At 40.3% G+C, this 26,858-nt stretch overlaps 1 protein-coding gene across 5 annotated transcripts in view; it reads left to right on the plus strand.

Moving 5' to 3' along the window:
- Positions 1-26,858, plus strand: part of CDK14 (cyclin dependent kinase 14) — a 514,904-nt gene that overhangs the window by 306,230 nt on the left and 181,816 nt on the right. For 4 of the 5 annotated variants that reach the window (XM_033083300.2, XM_033083326.2, XM_033083335.2 and 1 more), the window contains one exon: positions 15,089-19,267. The exons of the other annotated variant lie outside the window; for it this stretch is intronic. The gene's annotated coding sequence lies outside the window, so the exon portion shown is untranslated. Of the gene's footprint in view, positions 1-15,088; positions 19,268-26,858 lie in introns of those variants that run through there. 5 annotated transcript variants of the gene reach the window in all.

The following is a 26,858-nucleotide window of genomic DNA, read 5'->3' on the forward strand; positions in this document are numbered from 1 at the left end:
AATTTTCAGAAACTGATAAAGTGGAAGAGGTTTTGGTGTATAGAATCATACTGATACCTTCTTACTGATACCTTCTTTCACCTTCATCAAGATGTGTCGCCAGTGGGGTTTCTACCTTTCAACCCTCAGTGTGAGGTCAGTAGGTAGCAGTAGGAGGTGATTATCCTCTGTGTCAGGCTGACACAAGAGAAAACACAGTGCATTGTGCAAACAAGCTTACCTGCTGTTTGTTGGGCAGGAGATAATGTTGTGTGACCCAGGAACAATAGGTCCTCCTGCTGCTGCTGAAGAGACAGGCAGCCTCTGGCTGTTTGCTCTGTGCTGTCTGCCGCTGCCTCGCCCTGCCTCCCTCTGCCCTTTTCCCTGACAGTCACATCCCTATTCCCTAAGCTGGTGCTTCAGCCTGTTTCCTCTCTCTTTGTCAAAAAGGAGTCAGCCATGGGATTACGCTCAATAATTCCTGTCCTGATTACTGTGTTTAACTTGAAAGGTATTTTTCATATTGCTCTTGTGCTTAGCAACCCCATATTATGCCACCATCCAAAAAAACCCACCAAAAATGATATTTGCAAGGATGGGAAGAAGAGTCCATCCCTACCTTTATCAAAGTTAAATGTTAGGGAAGTTGGTTCTTTCTCTTGAACATGTCATTCTTCTGACTGTTTTGTTTGCCTGCCTGTCCTGGTCACAGATTAAATGACTGAGAACATGGCAAATCCTGGCTTTCTCGTTTAACCACTATTAATCACTTGACATTGCATTTAGAGCTAGTTTGCACAAGATATGTGAAAAGCAAAGAACCTCACTCGCATGCTGGCTTAACAGCCAGCAACATTTTCCCCTCCCATCTGCTGTATTCATTATTATTTAAAAGAAATCAGGAGACAGAATTGGATTAGCAGAGTGGGTGGCACCAGTGGAAAACACGCTCTGTGTTGGCAGTCATTCTGCCAAGTTCATGTGAAATTGCCCATTTTAGTTGGCAGCTTCAGCTTAGCTTGTTGTGATGACATATGGGCCTAGAGGGTAAGAATCTATTTCCATATTATAGCAGCTTCTGCTGTGAAACCTCATAGTTTGTAGCTGTGTGACTGCCTGGCTTGGCTGCAGACTCCCCTCCTGGTCTGCTCTGGCACACAGGGCTCCTTGGCCACCGTCTCAGCATTTTTCCAAGGTCCCTTAGCAGCTCTTCCTAGATGTTGATACCCAGGTTGTCCCCAGCTACTCCATTGCTCCCAAGCCATAACCATGATGAATGTCAAGGAGAAAAATAGAGAAGCTCATAACCCTCTCATTCTGATCCAGAATCAAAGGAGAGAGATCAAGCCCTTGCTTTGACTTTCAAGGGTCAGTAGTTTCTCAAAACAGCAGGGATATGTATTTTATGTTTGAAAAATAAATAACATAGTGTGTAATTTACATATTGACTCAAAACTCAATCACCTCATAAATAGGCATTTACAAATGAAAAATTGACTTCTTAAAATTCATAAAAGTTCCCTGTTTCAAATATTAGTGATCTAGAATTTCCCAGGATATGATTTCAACATCCAGTGTTGTGTATTGTAATCCTGCATAAAGGAAGTTTTGGTGCCTTGCATTGAAATCCATGTGACAGGGATACCACCAACTAAGTCAATTCTGTAAAATAAGCTCAAAGATATTTCAGGAACCAGACTGCCCCTAAGTCCCTCAGCTGTGATTAGTGAGTTAACAATAACATTTCTTATTTCAGAAATATTTTTCATCCTCTACTTACTATAGAAGGAAAATAATTAAAATAACTCTATGCAAAGCCCTTTCAAAGTACAAAGAATGTATCTCTGTGAGTTTACAGTACCGTTATTGTCAGTTATTACTTGACAGGATAAAAATGTTTGAGGAGGGAAAGTTACAGACTGTTGACATGCCTTTAAACCATTTATTTTAATTTCCAGAATTTCCAATGCCTTTTCTGATATATTTTTTTTCCTTTGGACACTCTCTACTGCTACATATTGCTTTAGATAGCTTTGCTTTGGGGATAGTGAAGAAATCTTGTAGAGAAATCTCACTATTGGGAGTATATTGTCCTTTTCTGTGCAATGTGAGAAACGGAAGATTTTATTCCTGTTAATCCTTGTTACCACAGCCTGTGCATGGTAACAGCCCTGGTCTAAAACAGTTTGACAAAGGTGGACAAAACATTTTGCATGATGCCATTATGAAGCACTTACAGAGAGGAGATGAGTTGCACCTTGCAGGTTGGTCCACAGGTCGGCCTTCCCACTTGTGTCTGTCTCTGCTCATGCTGCAGTGGGGGCTTCTTATGCATGAAATGATTGTTGTTGCCATCTTCCTGCTGTTTATTCAGCAAGGATGGGTTGAGAAAAGTGTCAGGAAAAGGGCAAATATGTCCCAATCAATGATCAAAAAGTAGCACTCCTGAAAATACATGTATTTACCACCCAATGGCTGAAAAATTTGAACATAATGCACCAGTGAGGTGGTTAGATGGTATCGCTATTAATATATCAAACTAAAGGCCTGCGTTTTGCAAGGATTTATTTCTGTGATGAACTCAATTTTAGAAGTCCCTACTGGGGATGAGAGATGTGATCAATGCTCAGGCTCCAGTGGCAGCATCTTTGTTACTGCCTATGCAGAGACCTGAGCACATCACTTAGGCACAAAGAGCAGCTTAGTTCTTTGTTCATTCTTTATATGTGAGCTAGTTTCTCATTTTTCCACACATAACTGCTATCATTCTTCACACCTAAACTGGACTTTGTTTTGGATGAACTTAAAAAGCTTTTTGGTAGAGTATAATAATCACAAGCCTGTACTTCAAGGTGAAAAGGGCTAATGAGATACAGAAAGCCACACTATCTGTTTTTAGACAGCAATTCAGTGCTCTCCTGGTGCATCTATTTCACCTCCTTTTGATATTTAAACCCAGAGCAAGTCAGTTACAGAAATGCTGGGTATCATTCTGTATATTTGTTATCTGTCCATCTGTTTTGCTCTTTCTTTCTCTTCTTTCCTGTAACAATTTTCAGCCTCATATATTTGATATTTTTTGTAGATACAATTTACAATTTACACTTTACATTACTCAACATGAATACAAGCTAATCAGGTGGATTGAGCTTCAGTTGCCACAAACAAATGAGAACTTACTGTAGTGCTGTGCTGTTCAGTAATGCTAGAGAGGTTTCAGTTTGAAAAAACCATCGTAAATGAATTTATGTGCCCACCCAGATTTATTTTAATTAAAATCATCCATGAGTCTTGGCTGTTTCTTTGACTACTAAGTACTTACAAATAAGCTTAATAGACATGTTTGTTTTTTCCGCAGCTGTAAAAATATATATTCTGCTACGATTGGTTTTTTATCTGATTTATTTAAATAGAGTAGGTAAAGATGCAGTTTATAGGGAAGGTTAAAGGGTCAAAATCCTATTTAATTAACTTATATCCAGTTGGGAAGCAGCCAAGGTAAGAAAGAGAATGCAGTAAAAGTAAGCTTCAAATAATATGAAATCTTTGAAAAGGACTAACCACCTTTGGTGAAAGGCTTTCCTGTTCTTAACCTTGTGTCATTTAAACTATTTAAATGAGCTATGCAAAACCTTACTTTTATAATGGAGCTTCAAAAAAAAAAAAAAAGATTAAGTATTTCTTGCAGTTACAAGAAAACCAGTGCTTATATCACTTTTGAAAGAAAAGCCTTTAGTACTCCATCTTACCATGATCCCCGTCTTTGCATACCACAAAATGCATAGTATGTTGCACCTGATTTGACATCTACTGTTCCTGCCACAAGCCTCTCTAATATGTGAAACTGGTTCTTTAAAAACATTTAATTTAAGTCCTTTAAAAAACAAAAAGAAGGGGGAAGCCTCTGTAGTATCTGGAGGAGGTCTGGTTATCAAAGAGTGTAGATCCTGCTTGTTTCTAAAAGTTGTGTCTGTGAGAGGAACCTCATGCTGGATTTTCAAAACCATGCATAATATCTGAACATTCTAGTCATACATGTGGAAAAGGTTCTTACCCCAAGCAGAGTGGGAGCTCTGAGAAATAAAATCACTGAGCTGCTCTATGATCTCCTTATGTACTAGATAGAATATCCTCACTGCTGTAGTGATGCTCTGTGGAGGTGCTAATTCTGGAACATTTTTTCCATTTAATGCCACAGAGACTGCACTGGGGAAATATTTCCGTTTCAGTGCTCCATATGGTTTTGTATGTAAAAATGGAACTGGCAGGGAAGAAAGCAGCTGGCCTGAAGCTGCCAGTAACTATTTCTAATGTCACAAATTTTCAGCAAAAATCCCAACTGGGAGCTGTATAGGTGAAAGGACTGCATAGCAGTATTCAGCAAGTATCAGCACACCCTCTAGGGAACAAGCATGAAGACAAGCAGTATCTCATAAAGACACCATTGCATTTCTTAAACTGGGATTTTTTTATCCCCTGTTCCATTCTAGTCTAAAGAACTCTCAGGCTGGGAAACAACTGAGGCTTGAAAACGTCAACTGCAAAGACGTCCTGATCTCTCTGTCAAAAATACCATTGTATGGCATTCATGGTGTGGGTGGACACAGATTAAGAATTCAGGACATAATCATATTTGAAAATGTAGTCCAAAATTTAAATACATCTAAACTTGCCATATATAATGTACTATAATAATGGGAAAGATGCTTCTGCTTCAGCATGTGAGGTCTGCTTTCTGTCTGATTTATATGTGCCTAAGGGTTGCAGTGCTGTCCTGAAAATGTATTTTAATTGACATTACCACTTTGCCATGATGCTTAGTCTCTCAAAAGTCACAGCAGCAAACAGAATGCATAACCAGATGGTGTTTAGCTAGAAGGATCTTAACTATCCAGAATGCAGCTGCAATAATATCTGTTCTGTCAAGCTAAAACAAAGGCATTCATAACTCCACATTCCAAATTAAAAAATCCTTGTTGGTTTAAAAATGTACTTTATAGGAAGAACAATAATGGAAATAAAAACGCAGGTGAGAAATGGATTTTTTTCTTTTGTTTACCCACTCCTCTTTTTTTCTTCCTTCTGCACCTGAACACTCACCCTGTTTTCTCAAAGAAAAAAAAAATAACGTAACTTAACTCCAAGCTGCCTGTAAGTACTTGCAGGCTAATAGAATGATTGTGGTAGTGATAAACATTCACACATTGTTTTCTTAATGTTTAGCATTTATCTGTGGGGTCTGAGGTAGTTTATAGTGTTATCATCCCTTGCAGAGGCATTTTTAAATTCCAAGGACTCTTTGTTAGAGCAAAATGGTCCACACCCATCTCTAGACTATCCCACAGCTTCTGTGCACTGATTAAACCAGCAGCGTTAAATTTGTTCCAAGACCACTTAGCTTTCAAGAAGTAACTTGACTAATATTAACAGTCACACGTATACAGAATGGCCTAATTTTAAGTACCTACAGATACTTTAATTTTTTGCATGAGGCAGGGCTTAATATTTGGGAGGAGGTAAATGCTAATGGAGTCATCTGGTGCATATTTAGTCTTTCACATGTCATTTTGTCCAGCAGATCTTGCTTTGGGGATAAAAGCCATGACAGGGAAAAGCAGGAATAAATTTCTGATTAAGTTCTCTGGAGATATGTACTTCTTGTTATGTTAGATGGGGAGGAGGGGAAGGAGATGGTCACATCATCTCATTTGGGTTTTGAGTTGGTCAGCTGTTGTGTTGCAGATAATATCAATAAATAAATAAATATGCTTAGGTTTGAGTTGATAAATAGCACTGCTAATAACAGCAACCATCATTCCTGACACTGGCAAGCAAGTAAGTTTCATTTGTGGTATTTGGAGGGCACAGTTGATCTGCTTTCCCTGAACTCTAGGGTTATATTCTTCATTCAAAACTAGATAGTGACCTATAAAGAATCAGATGCTTTTCTATCTCAGCTGAATTCTCTGAATTCTGGTTAAATATGACTTGAAGCTTCACAAACTGTTAAACGTCTCCTTGGTATGTTGGCAGGCTAACATATTTTTGCTGCTAAGAAAAATTAAAACCAACCGAAAAAATTCAAAGAACTTCCAGTGAGAGGCATGGGCTCTCAGCCATCTCTCATTTGCTGCTCCCTTGAAACATGTACCGGAGATTATCCTTATTAGGCTATCTTACGGGTATTCCCAGATCTTTTGAGAACGGTTTTCTTCCTTTTTAATTAGTAGGTCATTATGTGACAACTTCTGTCTGCTCCCCTAAGTGGCTGGCTAAGGCAGATTTCACAGTGTTTCTGGATACCTGAAAATAATTAGCCATTTGTGAGCTGGGAGGTGGCTTCAGATTTTAGAATGAAGCTTTGTTCTTAGTAATGCACTGGGGAATGCTGCTGATGAGAAATCAGGATGTTACTCCATCATTTTGTCTTTACAAACAAGAACAGTGTGATAAGTCTCTTTCTAGCTCTGTCCAGGCAGTTCCTTCTTGCTCTCTCACCAGTTTTCAATCCCATTAGCTAGTTGGAAGTTTGGTGTTAACCGGGTCACTTCACTATGAATTTCTACATAAAAATGTCTCTTCTGACACCTTTAGTGATACAGTGTACAGAGAGTTCCACAGAAAAATTTACAATACGAGTGGTGGAGGTACAAGTGGCAGGGCAGGAGCAAGGTTTGCAGCAGTGGAAATTTCTTAAACTGTCTCTGCCACAAAGATGAGACATGGTAGAAGGGTACCACAGCTAAGCTCTCACATCCAGCTGCCTGTAGTTGAATCTCCCATCCCTTGACTGTTTAGCTCTGCAAGAGACTTCAGCAATGAGCAGACCCCTTAGCAGCCGTTCTGGAGCTCCTTTTCTCCAGAGATGGGTTTAAACCAGTACCAAACCTGTTAACAAGGGCATTAATGCCTTTATATCATCTTCCAACAGGTATTTCCTTTCTGAGTCCTGTTACATACAACTGCAACAAATAGGCTTTTTTTCTTTCTTTTTTTTTTTTTCCTTTCAGATATTTTAATTAAGGTATCTACAAATGTTTTTCAGGTATAGCATTTACTTATCTGTTTCAGAGATGAGAGCTGGTGCTACCACTGAGTTAAGGATCTCATTGTGTCAAACACTGGCAAAAATTGTAGGTTTAGGTTGTCTCATTATAGATCCAGGAGACAGCGTTTCTCCAATTCACGTTTAGTCAATTCCTCTTTGGCAGGCTTTTTTTGCATGTTATCAGGGTGAGAAGCATAGCAATTCAAACATACCACATTAATCAGATAGAAAAAAGGTTAAAAGAAGTTGTAGGGATTTGGCTGTTTGTCAGGTTTCAGAAGTACATTCTTGCAAACAACTAGCACTAATATTTTTTTCTATTCTTAATGTGTACCAAAATCCTCAGTTGCGTTTTTGTTTTTAATAAGGTTTCCATGGCTTTGCTTGCAAACTGTATTAAGCTCAATAACACTGCTATTTTTGTAGTATCTTCATCTGAAGTGCTAGTTTTCTCAGAGCTCACTCACAGAGGGCTGTGCTTTATTCTCATAAACTAGAAGACGTGTAGTAGATTCAGTCCTGGCCATTTTTCATGTGAAGCCTTATTCAAATGGTAATTGTGAAGGGCTTTGTGGACTTTGTTCTCAACTCAAAGAAAAAACTTCAGCTGTGGGCAGCTAGGGTAGGAAAGAATTTTTGCTGAAAGACTTGTAGAAAAGAAATTTGGAAGTTACCACAGCCACTCGAAAGTGAAAAGTATACCTACAAATCAATTGTGAAACCAATCACATTATCAATTAAATTAATTAATACTGTGGATAAAATGTATTACAGTGAAGATCAGGCTTGTATTCCTTTTTTTCTCCTCACAAGACACACTATGAAGGAATTCATTATAATATTTTATAGAGACCTGTGTGCAAAGTAGGCGCAGTTGGTTTGCAATTATTGATGCACATATATGCTACTTAGCAACTGGTGTGTAATTTAAGGGAAAGTCTTGACTTTCCAGGATCAGCCTCCCACACTGGACTGTTGGGTGCACATTCACAGAGTCAGGTGATGCAGGACTTTCAGTTTGAACTCATACCGTGCTTTAAGGTACAATTTGGAAAATGACAGTCCAAGTAAAGATTTCAAGTACAACCAAATGTTGCAACTGTTATAATACTGCATTTTTTATAAATTTAACTGTATTTACATAATTGAAACTACTGGTGGCTCCAGCTAAAACTGGTCACTAATTTTGGGAGACACTCTAAACCCAGAGGCTGGGACATAAACCAGGGCCCTTGTTACCAAACAGGTTGCAGTGGGATGAAATGACTTTCCTACAGTCACATTGAGCAGCAAAGCCAAAATCTTGGTGTCTGTTTTCCATCCCTATATCCACAGGTCCATAGACATCTCATCTTTCAAAGGTTATCCCACTTATTTAAAGTACAGTCATAAAATAATTGAGTTTATAATTGTATTAATATTCTGGTTTTTTATTTTCTTACTAGTTTACAGTCCTTGGCTAGCACTCACTTCTTTTAGGGTCATCCCTTCACACCCACCCTGAAACCGTAGTCAACTCCCACACAAAATCTATTTGGAGTTGCAGGGCTCTGCTTAGAGGCAAAGTCAATCTGTGAACAATTCTTTGTGGAGAGAGGAATTCATAACACAGCAATATGTCCATAAGGATCTGTATTATGATTTGTATGTTAGAATTGTGGACAAAAATATGCAGCAATTTTCATCACTTTAGATAGTGTCTGGGAAATCCTTTGTGTATAAGAATACAATGCAGTAACTAAGGCACAAGAGAAGAAAACAGAAGAAATTAACCTGTTAATCCTGTGCTACTTATTTGTCAAATATGGTTTACTACTAAGTACTTATAGCACTTGTAATTATAATGTGGAAGTATCCTGTACAGTGCTGCATCTGTGAAAGAGTAGTAGGCAACAGTTGCCAAGATAATCTAGAAATGTCATTTAAACATTGAAGGATATTAAACAGCTAAAGAAATATAAAATGAATTGGTAAAGATGTGGCCTACGTGAAGGGAGAAAGGTGAGGATATTCTCTCTGTTTTGAGTTATGCCCCATCCTAGAAACAGGACTGGAAGTCACATTTGTAGTGTGTTTTGCAAAGGAAGATTACACCTGGTATTTTGGCCACACATGTAACTTGCACATATTGTGCTGCAGCTTCTTTACTTCTTTAGTTACAGGGGTGTGGGATCCTGAGCTGACACTATAAGCTGACCTTGCCAACATGGGCTTTGACAGAAACTGAAATTAAACTGCAATGATTCAGCCTTATTCAGCTCCTGAAAGTTGCTTTGTAGACACATGACAAGGAAGAAGATACTTGGCTTCAGTGCTATTTTAGAAGTGATGCAAATCCACTATGTTCCTGTGTCTTACAAGGCTTCTGAGTTCAGGAATCACTAACCAGCCTATAGTTAAAATTATTTTCTTCAAACCCTTCTCGGTTTGTCAAAAAAAATCCCATTTTTTTTCTAGTGTGTCTCTTTTCCTTCTTTTTTTTTTTTTTTCCTGAATGAATTTTTAATGGCAGCCTTAAGTCTTGCCTCTCCTGTGTATTTTGGGGCATGGATAACTAGATAAAACTAAAGCCCAGCAGAAAGCAATTTAAGTAACCTTATATTTAGCCTTAGTGAAAACTATTCCTCAGGAAACCACAAACAAGGTATAGTCCACCGAAGAAAAGCTTCCAACAAAGCTAGGCTGTATACTGAAATAATCTTTGAACAAGTACCTCTGAAGACACACAGAGCAACTTTATAGGCATCAGTCTACTGAGCCTTGTCCATGGGGTAATTTTGAGCCTGAGCTAACAACACTGCAGATCATTTATTTTTCATATGTAAGAACAAATGCATTTCTTTCAAATTTCACAGAAGTAAAACTTCCCTGTGAAGGAAGGCACACTATACAGTGTGACAATTGCATATTTATAAACATGTATTTATAGAATTCAGACTCATCCATACACATTTTTAGTATGTTTGCATTTGTGCATATATATCATAGGCATAGATATAAAATAAAACATGTATGCATGTATATGTGTATATATATTCGAAGGGGGAAAAGGATTTGTGGTGGCCGGCCAGATTTAATTTGTCTGCTTGTATTTAGCACTTAAGGGCTTATATACTCAGTTTGCTCAAAAGAGTGAAGAAGTACTCCTTGCTTATGCCTCAAATCAGAAATGCATGAAGTGCAGCTGCAGAGATAATACATTCTCCCCAAAGGCTTTGGCTGAGCAAATTAGGTGTCAATGGGGTGCCTGCGCAGGCAGTACTCTCTCTAATTAGTCTCTTGAGCCTAGTCGGTGGCAGGTATAAGATGATCTAATCAATTGGTCTGTGTCTGATGGTACGTGTAAAAATCCTAGCAGGCAGAGCTGTCTCCCACAGGTCACTCACCTGCGCAGCAGGAACGCTCATTTTCATTTTTCATCTCCTCCATCACATGATGCTGACAGTTGGTTTTAAGGAAATTGAATCCAAAAAATATCTAGTTCATAGGGCACATAGGTCAAAATAAAGTTGCATTATGGGTATTGGTGATCCAATTAATTAATATTTATAGCAACAAGTTGCATGTAGATATTATCTAAGTGCTAATAGTATTGCTAATGTTTAGTTGGCTTTTTAAAATGATTTTTCTAACAAAGGTAGGAATAAAAGGTGTGGGGAAAATCACCTGTTAATACAGTGCTTTTTTTCAGAGAGGATGAGCAGTATCTGTGGTGTCTGCATGTGTGGTGGAGGGAGAAGCAGAAAGAGTATTATTGTTGGTGATCTTAAATACCTCCATGTTTCAGCTCATAAAGAGTACAGTATCTCCAGTTGTCAGCTCACAGTTTTATTTTAAAACTGGAATACTCTTATAATACTGCTACATCAGCTGCCACATAAATAGACCTGCACTCTGAGTGTGCTTTGCATGCTAAAGACTCTGCAGGAGCACAGCCCCACCCGATGTGATAATTTATACAGAAATTAAAAGTACCTAGAGAGGGATGCTGATGCTGCCAAAAGGAACATGTATTGAACTGGTATTTTTACAGGACAGGACGTTCTTTCACTAATTAAAATAAAGAAAAATATTTGGGATTTAATCACCCTCCTCTGCCTCACGTCTTGAGAGTATGATTAATGTTTAAATTACAAGCTTTGGTATGCCTTTCTAGAACCACTGTTACATCAACAGCTATTGCATTCTGAAGTTGGCATCTGCTGTTTTTAAGGTGGATTAACACTATCCCGTTCGGGGTCTGGGACAAAGAGATGTATACAGCCAAAGTTTTCTTAGGTAACAAACACAGAAAGGAGTCACTTCATGTAGATCACTTAATATTTCAAGTACACCATTAACTTACTTGTAGAAAGCTATTAGGTTTAGTAGAGATGTCATGAAAACCAGAAGTACCAGGATCTGTGGTGAAAAAAGTTCATTTTTAAGGCAGCCTGTTATGTTTCAGGGTTTGTTGTTGCTTGTTTGTTTGGGGTTTGTTGTTTTGGTTTGGTTTTTAAGGAGATATGAAAGAACCTTATTTTGCTCTTGGGAAATCACAAGTTGTAAATATTCCATTTAACAATTTACAATTTTATAAGCAAAGCTGTGACCAGAGGCCATAAACATAATCTGCCAAGTCACCGGGCAAAATTTTGATTTGTATGATGAGAGAAATGTGTAAATTCTAAACGAGGATATTTCTAAAATGTATCTTTAAAAATAGAAACATGGAATACTAAGCCATCTGGGAACTGAATGGCAACACTGTGTAGAGGGCCCTGCCTTGGGTCTTTGTTGTCTGAACAACTGATGTTTCAGTTCAAGAGCCACACTGAAGAAGCAGTGCTTTTTTAATAAAAAGATTGGTTCACACCAGGCTAAAATTTTCTAGGTTTTTTTATTGTGGATTTTCTGTTGTGGATAAAGAGATGCTCTCCTCTTTCTCCAGTTTAGGAGAGTTGTGTATTTGATGTCTCATCTTAAACAAAAATAAATGTGAAGAGAAAGTGCACAGTGATTACAGCACTCCTCTGACAAGTGGCATATTTGTGTTCAGCATCAGAGAAAGCTGGCACTCCACAACAGTTCTCTGAGGCAGGGGAAGGGACTTCACCTGTTGACTTCACTTTTAAATTGACAATACACATTAAGAGAACTAGGGATTCAGATGCAAACACTATCTATTCTAAGCACCACACTTGTGTCATGTAAGGATTTCATACTCGGGAGAAACACCTTGGCAGGCAGAGCTGAAGTTCAGCCTCAGAACACCCTGCCCATACTGGCACTGGTGTGAGCAGTGGGTCTGTCATGCGGGCTGGCTTCCCAAACCAGGCATCTTGCACATTTCAACACTGCAGAGAGACTGAGACCACCATACTGTTCTCTGGTTCCAGTTGTACCGTGTCTCCTAGCTTTCCCCAGCCAGAACCATTAGGGAAATGTGGCATTGAATCATGTTATTTTCCAGTGATCTAATTTAAATCTGGATCCTGTGCAGGAGGGTGGTGTTGCACCCCATACACACTCTCTAAGCTTCACAAGAAACCAGTTGCAGCCCTGGCATGGCAGGATCCAGCAAAGCTGGAGCTGGTAGAGTTGTGATCTTAAAATTGTGATCTGCCTTGTACTGAGCCAGAGCAGGAAACCTGTAACCTCTGCTACCCTTTCTTAGTCTTCAGTGTTCTGCCTGCAGTCTGCATTGGTGCTTGCAGTAGTTGCCGTTATGCAAAGATTTTTTTTTTTTTCCACATGTGTCATATGGTTGCAGCTCTCAGTTTATTAACTTCAAAATAATCTCTTACTGTTTTGGGCTTGATTCTGGAAGTGCTAAGCTTCTAAGGAAGGTATTTACCAATCCACAAGCTCAGGCCTTGCCCTGGAGAACATGTCATCAGCTTTGCCTACAAAGCCAAACTTGAAACCAGGCAATGTAGTATTGTTTCTGGGAAATTGTAGCATAATCCTAGGAGAAGTGTGATACTTACCTCATTTAGAAATTATCCTGAGGTCCAGTGATAGAAAGGAAAAGTTCCGTGTAATTAAATTGCAGTTATTCTCAAATGAGCAATGACTCTCTGAACAATGTTATAACTACTGAAAAAGCATCCATCCAGAGACTTTTCTATCCTTGTAATTTTGCTACCTATCTCAGATGTCCCTGCTGCTTATGCCACTCATGGAACTCCAGTAATTTGGGCTTAGCCTGAGATCAGGCCAGCTATTCTGGATCTGGGCAGATGTAGCTTCCAAATTGCAAGCCTGCTTTCCACAACTGGAGTGCAGGTAGCAGTGGGGCCAAATGCAACCTCAGCATTCAAAGGAGCTTTGGAAGTTCAGTTGCTTCTCTCCAAGAAGGAGCTCCCAAAAGAACATCCCTGGAAAGTGCTCATGAAGGAAGGGAAGTCTGGAATTTGGGGAATATTATCACTGGTGTTTCATCACTCAGCAGTTGTGAATCTGTACACATTCCAAACACTGTTTTTCTTTTTAAGCTTTTGAAGGTAAACTAAATGCATCAGCTCAAATGTGTTCCTTGAAAAAAGATTTATTGGCATTTCAGCCAAGCTTCTAGACCTTGGGGAAAGTTGGACTTTCACATGGAATAGACAGTCCACACAAACTCCAGACACATTTAGGAAACAACCAAGAAGGACTGTAGAGGTGGTAGACTAAGCTCCAACAGGGTCTGAGATGCTTAAGAACAAGCTTTTGTTAATCCAATTCAGGTATCCTGCTGCTTAAAGAACAGAAGAGCAGCTCTCAAGAACCATGACAGGAACCCTGGAAATTAGGGAATTTAAGATATTGCATAGACAATGGGGTGTTTTGTTGAAAGCCACAATTAAAATGCTATGCTTGAAATTACAGTTCAAAACCAATGCCTTGTTTTTCTCCTGCTTTTGAAATGAGGACTAGACTAGATTCACTGGCACCTGCATCCAGTTTGATTTAAATAGTTTTAGGACATGCTAATGCAAACCAGTTCCACGCTCAATGAATATTTCAGCATTCTTTTTTTTTTAAGGGATGAAATTCCTTCACATCTGTCTGTCTTCCTTCAACTGCATTTTAAAAATGTATCAGGTCTGTAGTTCCAGTCTTGGAGAACTCACCAAATGTATTTTCACAATTATTCAGAAAATCTCACTTTATTTCTTGGCATAGAATTCTACTTGGAGATTTATTAAGAGTTAAATGTGTTAATTATAAAATCCTTTCAGTGGCTTCAGTTCATCCAGTTCATCTAGCCTTCATTCTGCCTTCAGGTGGCTCTTCTTGCAGTTATTGGATATTTTGTTTTCCTGTCCCACATTCTCAGCCTGCCTCCTGTTTTGTGTAAACCTCAAAAACATTAAGATACATTCATGCAAGTCCAGCCATTGCTTTGAGCTTCTACACCAGTAGAGTGAAAGACATAAGTGAAGCTATTGATAGTGTTTATTTTTATATTTGAGAGTTTTCAATTATCTGCCTAGTAATAGAAATACCCTGAAATAAAGGTGAATACATTTAGACAGCACACTAAGAAGCTCCATAACCTGGTTACGTTTGCAGAAATGTTTGTGATTTGTCTCGAGGTGCCCCAAACATCTCTTGGGAAGGAAACCTGAGACCTTTTTAAAAACTGGTTACAAGCATTGTTATGGAGGAGATAACTAGGGAGAGAAGGGGCAAAAAAAGCTTGTGAACTCCTGTAGTTCTGCCAGCATTTTTAGCAACCTTCCTTTGCATTCAGGGGGTGTGACCACCTTTAGAAGAGATGACTGTTCATAGCTGTCTATAATTTCCCCGGAGAATGTCAGTGCTAATGGCACCCGTGAGATTAGCTCTTGGGGCACAGACACATGAATATGGATTAATATATCTCACTTAGGCGACCACCCCGAAAACATTGGTGTTTTAAGTTCATTTTCCGGAGGTACCAGTTCTAAACATGCTTTGGAAGTCTGCCCTTCACTCTGAGCTGGCGTCTTCATAACTAGCTTTGGCCTAACCTATCTTTTACCAAGTGAAAAAAAAAAACATTTTAAAATGCAATTCATGAGGCTTATTATAATTTATATTGTTTCCTTACAGGATTAAATTTACCAGGTTGGAGGAGGGAAACAAAAACCTAATGAGGAGGCCGACACCAGGAAGGAACCACGGCCTGTTTCCTTTCTGTCTCTATGGTGGATTTCATTCAAAAGAAAATTGAAGCTGGCAAGACCCTGTTTTTTCCCTGCAATTTATTTAAAACCTTGCACGCATTTGGATACCTTGTGATTTCAGAGAACTATGTGAAGATTAAGCTTTTGCTGACCGATACATGGCATGTACTCTTTCAGTCTTTTGTGTTTGATTTTGTTTGATTTTCCACTGCAGCGCTGCATCTTTGTAAGGATTTTTATGCTTTCACCAGCAACGTCTTAAATACTTTCAGACAACACATTTGGTGTTCACACCTCTTCAGTAACAACTGTACAAAAAGAGCCAACAGTGGCATAAAGGACTGTGTGTTTTCTTTGAGGGTTGTGCATAGTTTGCAACCAATGGGAAGACTATTTCTTCCCAGGGCAAGCCCAACTTGTCTGATCAGCTGACAATTACAGCACCTTGCCACTCTTCCTCAAGTGTTGTTGGGTTATTTCTTTTTTCATTATCCCCTCAGACCATTCATATCCATTTAAAAACATGGCAATAATTGCATGTTTACTTCAGTACTCTAAATTTGGTTACTCTGCTTAGGCTATGTAGCATGCCAGTTTTCAAAATAGGCCTGTAAGAACGACAAAGCAAAAATGAGGAGATGTATGCAGCTGATAGATACACAGTGAATTCCTTATGGTTTTATTCCCTTCAAGAATATATCTTTCTTTTATGGGTCTTGGCTAACATCACTATGCTTTTCCTCACGCTAGTTACTTTTTGGAATATTTTCTTGAAAACAGAGATGATAAAACTGTTCTGTTTAATTCAAGGCAGATACTGAGGTACAGAAATACTTCCTTTGAATGAGCCATTAAATCTAGCTGTGTTACTTTGCCACGTACAAAGCAAGGTGGAGAATTCTCCTCATCCCAGACTGTTTGCTGTTCCACACCAAAGCACCTTTTGAGTTATTTTCCATAGGTATTCTGAGCTGACTGGAAGGCACTACATGATCCTTAGTCTTTAGATACCTTTCTGAATGAATCATTCAAATGCAAACTTTGCAAGAAACTAAGCTGTGTGTGTGATTTTAGAAAAGGAAGCCCCTGCTACATTTTGGCTGGGGAGAGCATTGTGTTCAGGGGTGTGAAAAAACTGCCCTGTTTACAACTTTGCATTCAGAGAGGGCAGGGTATTGTGCAAAAATCACTGTTGAGTTATAGTCCTGCTCAGACAGAAGCACTTGCTAGGCAATATTATTCTACACGTAATTTTGACATCCTTTGCTTGCTGGATGCATTGAATTACATTTTAAAGAAGTGTGGTAACGCTTTGGTTAGCTTTCAGTGTTTAAAAGGAGAGGAAAGGATTTATGCTACTGCCATCTTATTAAACTCCAGCAGTGTTTAATAAGAAAGACACCCAATAAGGCAAATCCTTGAATGCAGAAGTAGCTACAAAAGGTCTCTTAATGAACTAGGATAGGAGTCTACACTTTCAAAGAACTGAACCGTGGAAATATTCTCAATATTTGCACAGCCATTAAAAGACAATTTTCCCCAATGACATCTCTGTTTCAGGATCTGCTAAAAGCCATCTGAAAGCCACTTTCAGTCACAATCCTATTAGAACTTACTACAGTTCTTCCCCTGTGTTTATAGGGGGAAAATTGACCACTGAACTTTTGAATTTATCACACACTGAAACTGCCTTAGACGTGGTTTGTTTGGGTTTCATGTTTCTTTTTTTTTTTTGTAAGAGAAAAGTCTTTTATACATTATCTTTGCTACTTAAATTGTGTGCAGTTTGATGATTAAAATTAGCTATTTTTAGAAAAAAAAAAACTTGCTGCAAAATCTGAAGAATTTTTGAAAATGTAACAAAGATTTTGATTAGGAATATAAGGGTAGTTTCATAGATGCTTCTACTTGACAGCTTAAATTTGAAGGCAAGCAATTACACTGCTCAACTAACCATCTGAAGGTGTAGTATAGAGAGTAATTCCTCAACTGCTCCCACAAGCCTAGCACATTGCCATCCATAGTGACTCATGTACAGTGTTTGCTTAAGGTATGTATGTGTGTGTATGTGTGTGAACACACATGTGCGCATGAGATTATCTTCTCTGGCCCATTCCCTCTTTTAAGCAACCACTGAAATAAAGTTGATTAAAAAAAAATCTTCAAGCTTAATTAATTTCCTGAACAAAAGTTCATAAATATCTAGGTTTCCAGACAGCAACTTAATATTCACAGTAATGAAGTTATCTCACCTACTGATCATTAAGGAGTGACCAGGGTCTCTTAGTTCTGCACCTCCTTTCCTGGAACTCCGACTGCCTGTTGCGACTTGGTTTTGCTGCTCTCCCATGGAGGCTCTGGCAACAAGGCAACTTAGGCTGAGCAGGATGGTGCTTTTCACAAGAGCACTGCAAATTAATCTTCTGTAACGTTAAATCTGCTGGGAAATATCAAGGTTTTTGAGATAGTAGAAGCTCCTTTGGCCATTACAGCCTTAGTTTCCTCTTCTCCCTTCCAGCAGAGCCCTCACCTGCATGGTTAGCCCATCAGTAAGGACCCCCAAACAGCTGCTCACCTCTCCAGCTGTTTTCACCACAGCTCTTCTCAGTGTTGCAGAAAGGACTGTTTAAATCCGATCAATGCTCTTGAGACAGCTTCAACAAAGATCAGTAGTGTTACTCTCGTTTTCTCTCATCCTTCTGAAATCAGTTCCCCAAAGAATCTTCAAAGAGACAAGAAGTAGCCCAGCCTTCCAGATGTGCTGTGTGTGCCTGGAACGTGACATTTCACATTGTCAACATTGTCCCATTGTTGAAGTCAAAAGTTGGCTTCGGTGACCAATAGTCTTTGGGGCACAGTCCTGGAGAAACTGTGGGATTTGCTCAGAGTCAGTAGCCAGCAGCAGCTTAACTTGCATTTTCCTACCACTTGGCTGAGATCCAGTAGATCTGTCCCAGTGATACTTGAGAGGATGTGGCTTTGTTCCGACAGGGCAGCAGGTATAGCAGGCAGATAAAAGTGGGAGGGCATGTTCTAACTCTATGGGATCTAATATCAAGTGAATGGGGAAGGGAAGATGGTGATAGATATGGTCTGCATGACATAGAGAGTCCTTACAAGTTCAAGTTCACAGAACCTAAATTTACAAATCAACCAGCTGGAGATTGCTCAGTCCTCCCTCCTGCTGGATTCAGATCAACTCTAATCCACACCCAGCAGGCACCACCCAGACAGGACACTCCAACAGTTCTGGCATTACATTACTGAATGTAATGTACCCTAGATCAGTTGGTTCTTTTTAATTCTCACTCTTAATCAGAACCATGGCTTAGGACAAGTCATCAGTACAACAGTGAAAATTCAATCTGCTGCAGACAGAGGCACAGGGGGTTTTGCTTTCTCTTTGCTGTGTAGGGCTTCTGCACTTTAGACTCCTGGGAAGAGAAGGTAAGATGAATAAATAAATACCCTGTGGGTTAGTGGGTTATGTACACCCCTGTGTCAGTGCACGCAACCAGATGTGTAGTCAATGCTCTGATATGCTCATATACAAAATATTCATCTGTGAATATTACTGGGTTTGTAATCCTTGTTATATAAAAGGTTAAGGCTGTACAGACTAAGGAGCAAAATGCAAATACCCCATATAAACAGAATTAGGTTGCATTACTGAGCATAACAATACTCTCCTCTACCAGCATTTAGGTGGAGTGACTGTACGTTACTGCCTTGCATTTTTCACATAAGCAAAAAAATCTAAAATAAAGGGTGCACTAATAATTCCCATCCCCCAAAATGCATTTCAATGGTGCTGCATACAAAATTCCTGCTTGCCAGCTTCCATGCGGATTTTTGTATGGTGCACTAAGAGGTGTTCTTTTTTTAACAAATAAAAAAGGGGAGGGCTGGTACATGAAAACAATGTTAATGTAATTAAATATATATATACTTCAGAAGAACAGCATAGTAAGCAGTACAGTGAAATAAATGTCGCATTATTTGTTACACCTTGTAATTTGTCTGTATTATGAAAGATGTAATGGTTTGTCAGCTGTAACTGTTGTTTTCTTGTAACATCATATTGAATAAAGTGTAGCAGAATCTCTCTTCTCCTTTGTATATGTGATCTAGATCTAACCTAAAGAATAAAGCATTTCTTTTTGTCTTTGTTCTGCAAAAACCAAACAAGGAAATGGTTGTAAACAAGAGATTTTTGAGAAATGAAAAGTACTTGGGAGCAGGCAGATACTAGACAGTAATATGTTGCAAAGATTAGGCACTGATTCAGTCAAACATGAGCTTCATCAAAACTACAAGGCAGTGCTGACTACACAGGACAGGATTCTTCACCTTTCTGTCTGTAATAATAAGTTAATGATTTGGTGTCTCTTTCCATTGTATTAAATATGTGACAAGGGACTTCTTTACACACACTGGAATTTAACCAAAGAAGTAGAAAAGCCAGTATCCTCAAAAAAGAAACCCAACAGGTCTGATTTAAATTCATCATCATATGGAGGATGAAGTCTGGCTTATTGCAACTTCTCTTGAAATAGAAAACTGATAATTCTGGTAGAAATTCAGGCAAAACATACAAAGCATTTTTCACAACTTTGATGTGGAAGTATGATTTATCCTTGTTCATACTTAATTATATATTTCAATCAGTGAATGTATGCTGCCTTGACTCTATCTATTTGTGCACCATAGCATTAGATAAGCAAGTGCTTGCTCACACTACATATTATCAATATATGTGTTCAGTATTTTCTCCTCCTTTCCACTGCTTCTACTTTTTCTGGTACCAGCATCTTGCTAGGACCTATTTTTAGACAATGAATGCTAAATCAATGCAGTTCGCATATACTTCATTAGAATATTTGCCTGAAATGTCAGAATATGCTGTTCTAGCAAACACAAGAGTCTATAGGAGCCATTTTGATTGGGGATGGGGGATGGCTGGAGAGCAAGTGCTTGTACTGTAGGCTGATGGGGCAGCAGTCCTCTCATAGAATATGAATTATGGAGGACCTAGATTATAGTCTTGGTTCCAGCTGATTAGAAATATTTGAAGATTAAAAAGTCTTCCTTGGAGCTAGCACAGTGTAAGCTGGAATGTGGATCTTCTGTATCTCAGGTTTTATCCAGCAGAATAATGTTCTGGCCCTGTTCTGATCACAGAACACTTCAGGAGAAGAATCCTCATTTTCAATCTAGAAAGTTGCTGTAGAATGACATCAGCTGCACCCAGAGGGCATTTCACAAAAACAAACTAAGAAAACACATGCCTGTTCATCTATTTATATTTTACCCTCAGTTCTCACTGTCTAGGGCAGGTTTAGGAAGGTGTTGCCTTTTTATAGTCTAGATGAATAATTTGTATTCCTGACTCACTACCTGTATGGCAACTTTAACCTACAAATCCCTCCGATACAAATAAGGACCAAGAATTATTACCTAAAAAGGTTTGTATGTTTGAACACAGGGTACCAGGAAGCATGTTCAGAGTCAGCCTTTAATTATGTAGTATAATCCTTAAAGCTGTCTCCTGACCCCCTTGGCTGCACTCCTAGCCTGTTTAGCCCCAAGGTTTTCTTCCTAAGCTAGCCTGGCTGCTACGGCAAAGCAAAGAGATGCATTTAGCTGGAATAGCCACCCCTCCCCCAAGAAAAGAAAAACCAGAAGGAAGGTGTTGGAGCAACCCTGTGCCGTTGGGTTAACACATACAGTTTCTCAATAATGCCTCTCCTTGTAAACCTCTGCAAAGTAAACCCTACAGCAGCGGAAGGGCTTGCTGCTACCAGTGGGGGGTGGTGTTATGGACATTAGATTTGAGAGGCTTATATAGCACATGGGCGAGGATAAAGGGATACAAATCAGAGAGGGGAAAAAAAAAAAACAACTGAAGCGATTTTAAAAAAATATCCAGGGCCAAGTATTTACTGTTCATTTCCCTTGCGAATGGTGTTATATATTGTCTGCAGTGAGTCATGCTGAGAGCGAGCCAGGCACAATAATAGCTGAGAGCAGTCCTGCAGCCCCTTCATTATTGCTTCTGCCAGCTGATACCGAGTTGGGCAAAAGAAAGTGATTCCAGAAATGTTCCTTTTTTTTTTCCCCTTTATCTCCTGTTTCCCAAAGGACCCAGTAGTGATTGCTGGGGCTGTACTACCTTGAAAGAACTGCTAAATTAAAATCAAACATTTTAAAATTAATTTTTCAAGGACCCATATGGTGATTCACATAAAAGACGTAACAGCTCTAAGTGCAATACCAGATACTGCAGTGCTGTATATCCCAGTAAAGTCTTGAAGCCTAAGGAGATTTATGATATCATAGAAACATTTCAACCTCACCTTTCAACTGCAATTAGGACTTCAGTGTAGGTGTCACAAGGGTAGGTGTTAATCTTACAATGCAGCTAATTATACATTTGTCCCCAGCTTTCACCTGAGGAGCTCAGAGATACTTATGCATCAGAGAAATGAGCTGTATACACAGCTCAGGAATATACCATACAGATGTAAAGATCTGTATTTTTGTAGAAGAAAAAGAAAGAAAAACCACACCATAAAACCCAAGGTACAGATTCAGGTTTTTTTATTTTCAAAACGTTGCAAAAATATCTGAAAGAGTATTTCACTTGGTGTTTGGTGAAGCCTGAGCATTCAAGATTTTTTTAGAACAGTTTCTCACAGTGACAAAGTGTAATTTCTGTGTTCAAAACAAGTCATGTTTCACAGCTCTAAAGACATGCCAAAGTGTTGTGCTCTAACAGGACTCTGAAGAGTTGTTCGTTGACCAAATGCCTGGCATCATGTAAGTGTGGAGCAGGAGAAACTGCATGCACCACCATTTGCTGGGAAATACTGTAAACATGAACTGCCATTTGTCTGCATCAGGAGACACAACTTTCAGAGACCATCTCAGATGTTCTATAATCTTTTTTTTTCTGTAACACACAACATAGACAGCAAAGGAGAAGTGAGTTTCTCCATGGAAGGTTGTACTCTTCAGCAACCCCATGCAGGGTATTTTGGAACATAACTGCCTCCTTGGTGGGGATGTGAATCATGGAAGAGCTGCACTTCCATGGTGTCCCACATCCACTAGGCTCTCTCCATAAATGCCTATTTGCATCTATCTGGGCAATGTACGTGTCTTCACTGCTGACTGTTTAGTTAGCACTCATGCACACAGAGTGACTAATCTGAATAGCAGGAACCTGTAATTTTGGGAGCAGCTCCTTTACTGGCCAGAGGTACCTCACTCTTCTGCCAGTCCAGAGACAGCAGCAAGTGAGCAGAATGATTTGCTGCTCCATAGCTTCAGCCACTCTTCTGAGCTCTTCTGTTCTTCTTGGATACATCTGTCAGTGCAACAGGACTAGAGATGGAAGAAGCAGGAGAGAGGGCATGAGACAGATATATGTGGTATCTGGGGTCATGGACCTCAGGGTCATGAACCTGGCAGTGGTTAGGACATGGTCACAAACAAGTTCCAGTGTTTTAGAAAATTGCCGTGTTTTAGAAATTACTCTACTGCTAGCTGAGCCTTTGTTTTATGATCCACGCATGAGAAAGGGACATTTAGATATCCCTTCCCCAAGCATTTGCAGTTTAGATTTAGGACAACCAATTGATCAAAGGAAAGGGGAGAATCTCAGAGGGTTTCAGATGAGGCCTTAGAAGCCCCTGAATATGAGGAAGTGTACTATACATTCCCCACCTGTAAAAACACAGAGCATTAACACTCTGTGTGTTTCTGCAGTGTTAGCCAGCAGGGTTCCCTATGACAGAGCTGCTGAAGTAAACAATACCCAGTTTTTGGGAGAGGATGCTTGTGACAAACCCCAGTTTGACAGCAGTGCCAGGTGGGCTGAAGGAGTCATCAGTTTAACCAGGGAAAGAAAGGAGCTGGGACCTGGGAATAACATCAGCTCTTACTGAAGACCTGATGAAAAATTGAAGCTAAAGCAACTTTGTGCCCTGATCCTTGGTAGTGCTGTGTCTAAAAAGCAGCAAAACATCGGTGGCCCACTCGGTGGGATCTCACAGCCCCTTCCCCCCCAGGGCCGTGTTAGCTCTACGGGAACTTCATGGTGAGAAACCGCAGCACCCTTCCAAACACAGGGCCCGGTGATTCCCGCACCTGCAACTCAGGCTGCTGAGCTGCTGTGCACCGAAATGTTTTGACTGCAGGAATCTGTCTGGTGGGAGGGAGTGCCAGGAAGGAACAAGGAGCACATTCAGGTGCGCTGGCTGTGCTGACACCACTGAGATGCCCGGTGCAGAAAAGGCTTCGTTCCCCACAGGCGCGGCGGACACGAGGCACGGGCAGGGCCGGTGGGAGGACAGACCCCAGCCCGAAGGAGCGTTCGTGGGCAGTCCCACAGAGCTCAAGCTCCGTCCTGCCCGTGCCCGGTTCCGCCCGGAGGCCGAGGGAGCGCCGGGGCCCGCCACGTACCGGGACCGCCCGCCCAGGGCCGGGGAGGGCTGGGAAGGGCCGGGAGCAGGGCCGGGAAGGGCCGGGAGCAGGGCCGGGCTGTGTCTGCGCCCGCTGGGAAACGGGGAACTCTGGCGCCAGCGTGAGGGAAAACAGCTCCGGAGTGTCCGCGGAGCGGGAGGAGCGGTACATGCCGAGCTGGGCAGGGTGCGGCCGCCCTGCGTTTGGCGCGGCGGAGCAGCCGTGCTGCCATGAGGCGGGATCGGGGAGGGACAGGCTTCTCCTCACGGAGATTTTCCGAAGGTTGTAGGAAATGCTGCTATGAATGGGGAGCGGGGGTCTCCTCCCCGCTCTCAGCCACGGTTCCAGGCTGTCGGGCGGAGTGGGTGCGGGGTGCTGGGACAAGTCAGGCCCCTCGCTCCCCTCAGGGCGTCCCCAGCTGCCGCAGCCTGGCGCTCAGCCCTGCTCCTGCCTCTTTCCCAGAGCCATCCAGACGTGGTCACCTCCAGGTTTCACGGATCCCAGCCCCGACCCAGCCTCTTGCCCATGGCCGTCCAAATACGGTCACCTGCAGGGTTTCACGGAATCACAGAATGCCGAGGTTGGAAAGGGCCTTAGAGATCATCCCCTGGCCATGGGCAAGGAGATCTTCCACTAGACCAGGTGGCTCAAAGCTCCATCCACCCTGGCCTGGAACGCGTCCAGGAATGGGGCAGCTACAACTTTCCTGGGCAGCCTGTTCTACCTTCTTAGCACATCTGAAAGCATTTTGCTACATCCATCAGTTCATGTGCAACACCTTCAATCTTGCCTTAAATCTCTAATTTGCCTTCATATAGATGCATGCAGCAGCTGGTGCAGCAACTGGGCTTTGGACTGGTGTGAATACCTGAAGATGGAATTGGAGGTTGTCATCACTAAAACACAGTATCAAACTCAAACTTGCCTCAGATGCTGATCTTTTATTAATTTCTTCAATACAGAAAGAGAAAAAAATGCAACCAGGTTCTTTCAAAGATATCTCTGGAGCCTGAGTCAGAGAAATCGCCTGAGGTGGATTTTTTTTTTTTTTTTCATTTTCTAATGGACATTTACTACAAAGAGAGAAAGAAAATGTGTTGTTCCATCTCTCTTGACTCTCTGCCTGGTTTATTTTCCGCACATATGATTTCTTTTGTTCTCCGGTAGTAATCACCTGAACAACTGATTAACAGATGATCACCCTGCACTGTTCCAATCTGCAGGATGTGATGCAAGGGGAAAATGGGGAAATCCACAGTAGTTTTTTTTTTTTTTTCATACCTCAGTACTACACTGCCCCAACAAAGAAATTTGGGTTGTAGCAGCACACACACTTTTTTTTTTTTTTAGGTATCCCTCAGCACTTAAATCCCCCAGAGCTCTCACTGCACCTTCTTTCAATTAAATTGCTTTTCTTAACTTAATCTGGGACTGTTTGATTAGAGCTGATTGGAAGTTTTTCCCAACAAAGCAAGGTTATTCAGCAGCTTTGAAACCCACTGATTTATCAGGAGAGAAAGACTTATCTTTCAATTAACTTCCTTCACCTATGGATTGCCAGGAGCTCAGGTTTCTCAGCCCGGTGACAGGATTCCATTTGAATGACTGTGGGGCTGTAGACCTCTGGGATTTTGGGGGTTTTGCCACAGAGCCAGGAGCCAATGCAATTCTCTAGTGTGTGCAGTTATGGGACACTGCAGATGTCAGAAATCATTGACTGTTTTGGTTTCAGACTCCACAGGCTTAGGTCATGAAACTCTCCAAACTGCTATCTCCAGATATTTCAGTATGTCAGTTTAGATGCCTTATTTCAATGTTCATGGTTTTGCTTTTAGTTTAGAATGAAAAGTTTCTAGAAAACATATTCTCATGATAGAATGAATTACTGATCATCATTAGTAATAAAACCTACCAAGAGGGGATAACAAGCTTCACTGGTCAGAGGAGTCACTTGGTAAATTTGGACTACTGCTAAGAAAATAATTACTTGATAGCTCATCCTGCCGTTTAGGCAGGGGAGATCTGGTTTGAAATATGTTGAAATCCTGGAAACTCTGAAATAATCTCTTTTTTGTCTTTTTGCACTGATTTCAGCAGCATTAGGACTTTGTCCAGGATGGCTTGCTAAGATAGACACAGCAGTTTAAATACAGATTGGAGCTGTGTCTAGATTCCACTTTGTGAATGTTGATGGCTTATGCAAGTAGGAAGTCAACTTGATAGCCTTCTAATTTGTTAATTATATAATTTGCCACAGCTACGTGGTTTACCAATGGAGAAATTTACATTTTGCCCTGTTTTAACATATTTACAGATTTCACTGCTACCATTGTTTCTCAGTTCTCCTTTTTCTTTACCTTGAGGTGATGACAGTTTTTTTTGTCTGTTATGAATACAGATATATGCTTTTCTGGGAAAAAGGAATGTGATTATCTAAGTACTGCAATTCAAAAAAAAGGAATCCAAACTTTTTTATGCTTGGTATTACATCATTTAAAACAGCACTCTATCTCAAGATCTTCTGAGGACAGAAACTGCATCACAGCTGAAAGATTGAAATCTTAACTTTCATTAGCATAAAGGTCCCGTTTGTTGTCTTGGCAAAATCAACAGCTACTAGGCTTAAAACCTATTCCCGTTACAGGAGTGAACGCTATCATGTGTAACTTCAGTACCAAAGACAAAAAAATGCCATGTGTAGGAGGTCATTATTTATCAAAAATGTATCCCCATTCTGTTAATTGTGCTAAGAAACCTTTAATGGAAAGGACACTGAAGTAAGACGTAGAGGTTAAAGTGAAGTAATTCGCATTTTATTTTGTTTGTACTCAAAATTGGTTGCAGCCTTTGCTTTCTGCTGTGATTTGTTTCTAATCAGCATTCCCAGTGTCTGAAAAATTGATTTGAATTCTAAGTTGATACGGGAGATGCATATAAACAGATCTCCCGCTCCCCTCCTGTGAGGGCAATTTATGCAAAATAAGTTTAGGGGCTCTGGGATTTAAAGTTTACTGACTTTTGTCTGTGGGAACTGGAGTGCTACTTTGCACATCGTGAACATTGTCTGTGAATTACCTGCCTTAAGGGGGATTGTTAGCACATGAATCAAAAGTGGCTGACTAATGTAGAACATCTCAAACAAAAGCATTAGACAATAGTTGAGACTCACCAAGGTGCATTTTAAATCAGCTCAAGTTAAATTAGGTGCTTTTTAGTCTAATACTGCTCTT

The sequence above is a fragment of the Catharus ustulatus genome, chromosome 1 (assembly GCF_009819885.2).
Source record: "Catharus ustulatus isolate bCatUst1 chromosome 1, bCatUst1.pri.v2, whole genome shotgun sequence".
NCBI lineage: Eukaryota > Metazoa > Chordata > Aves > Passeriformes > Turdidae > Catharus > Catharus ustulatus.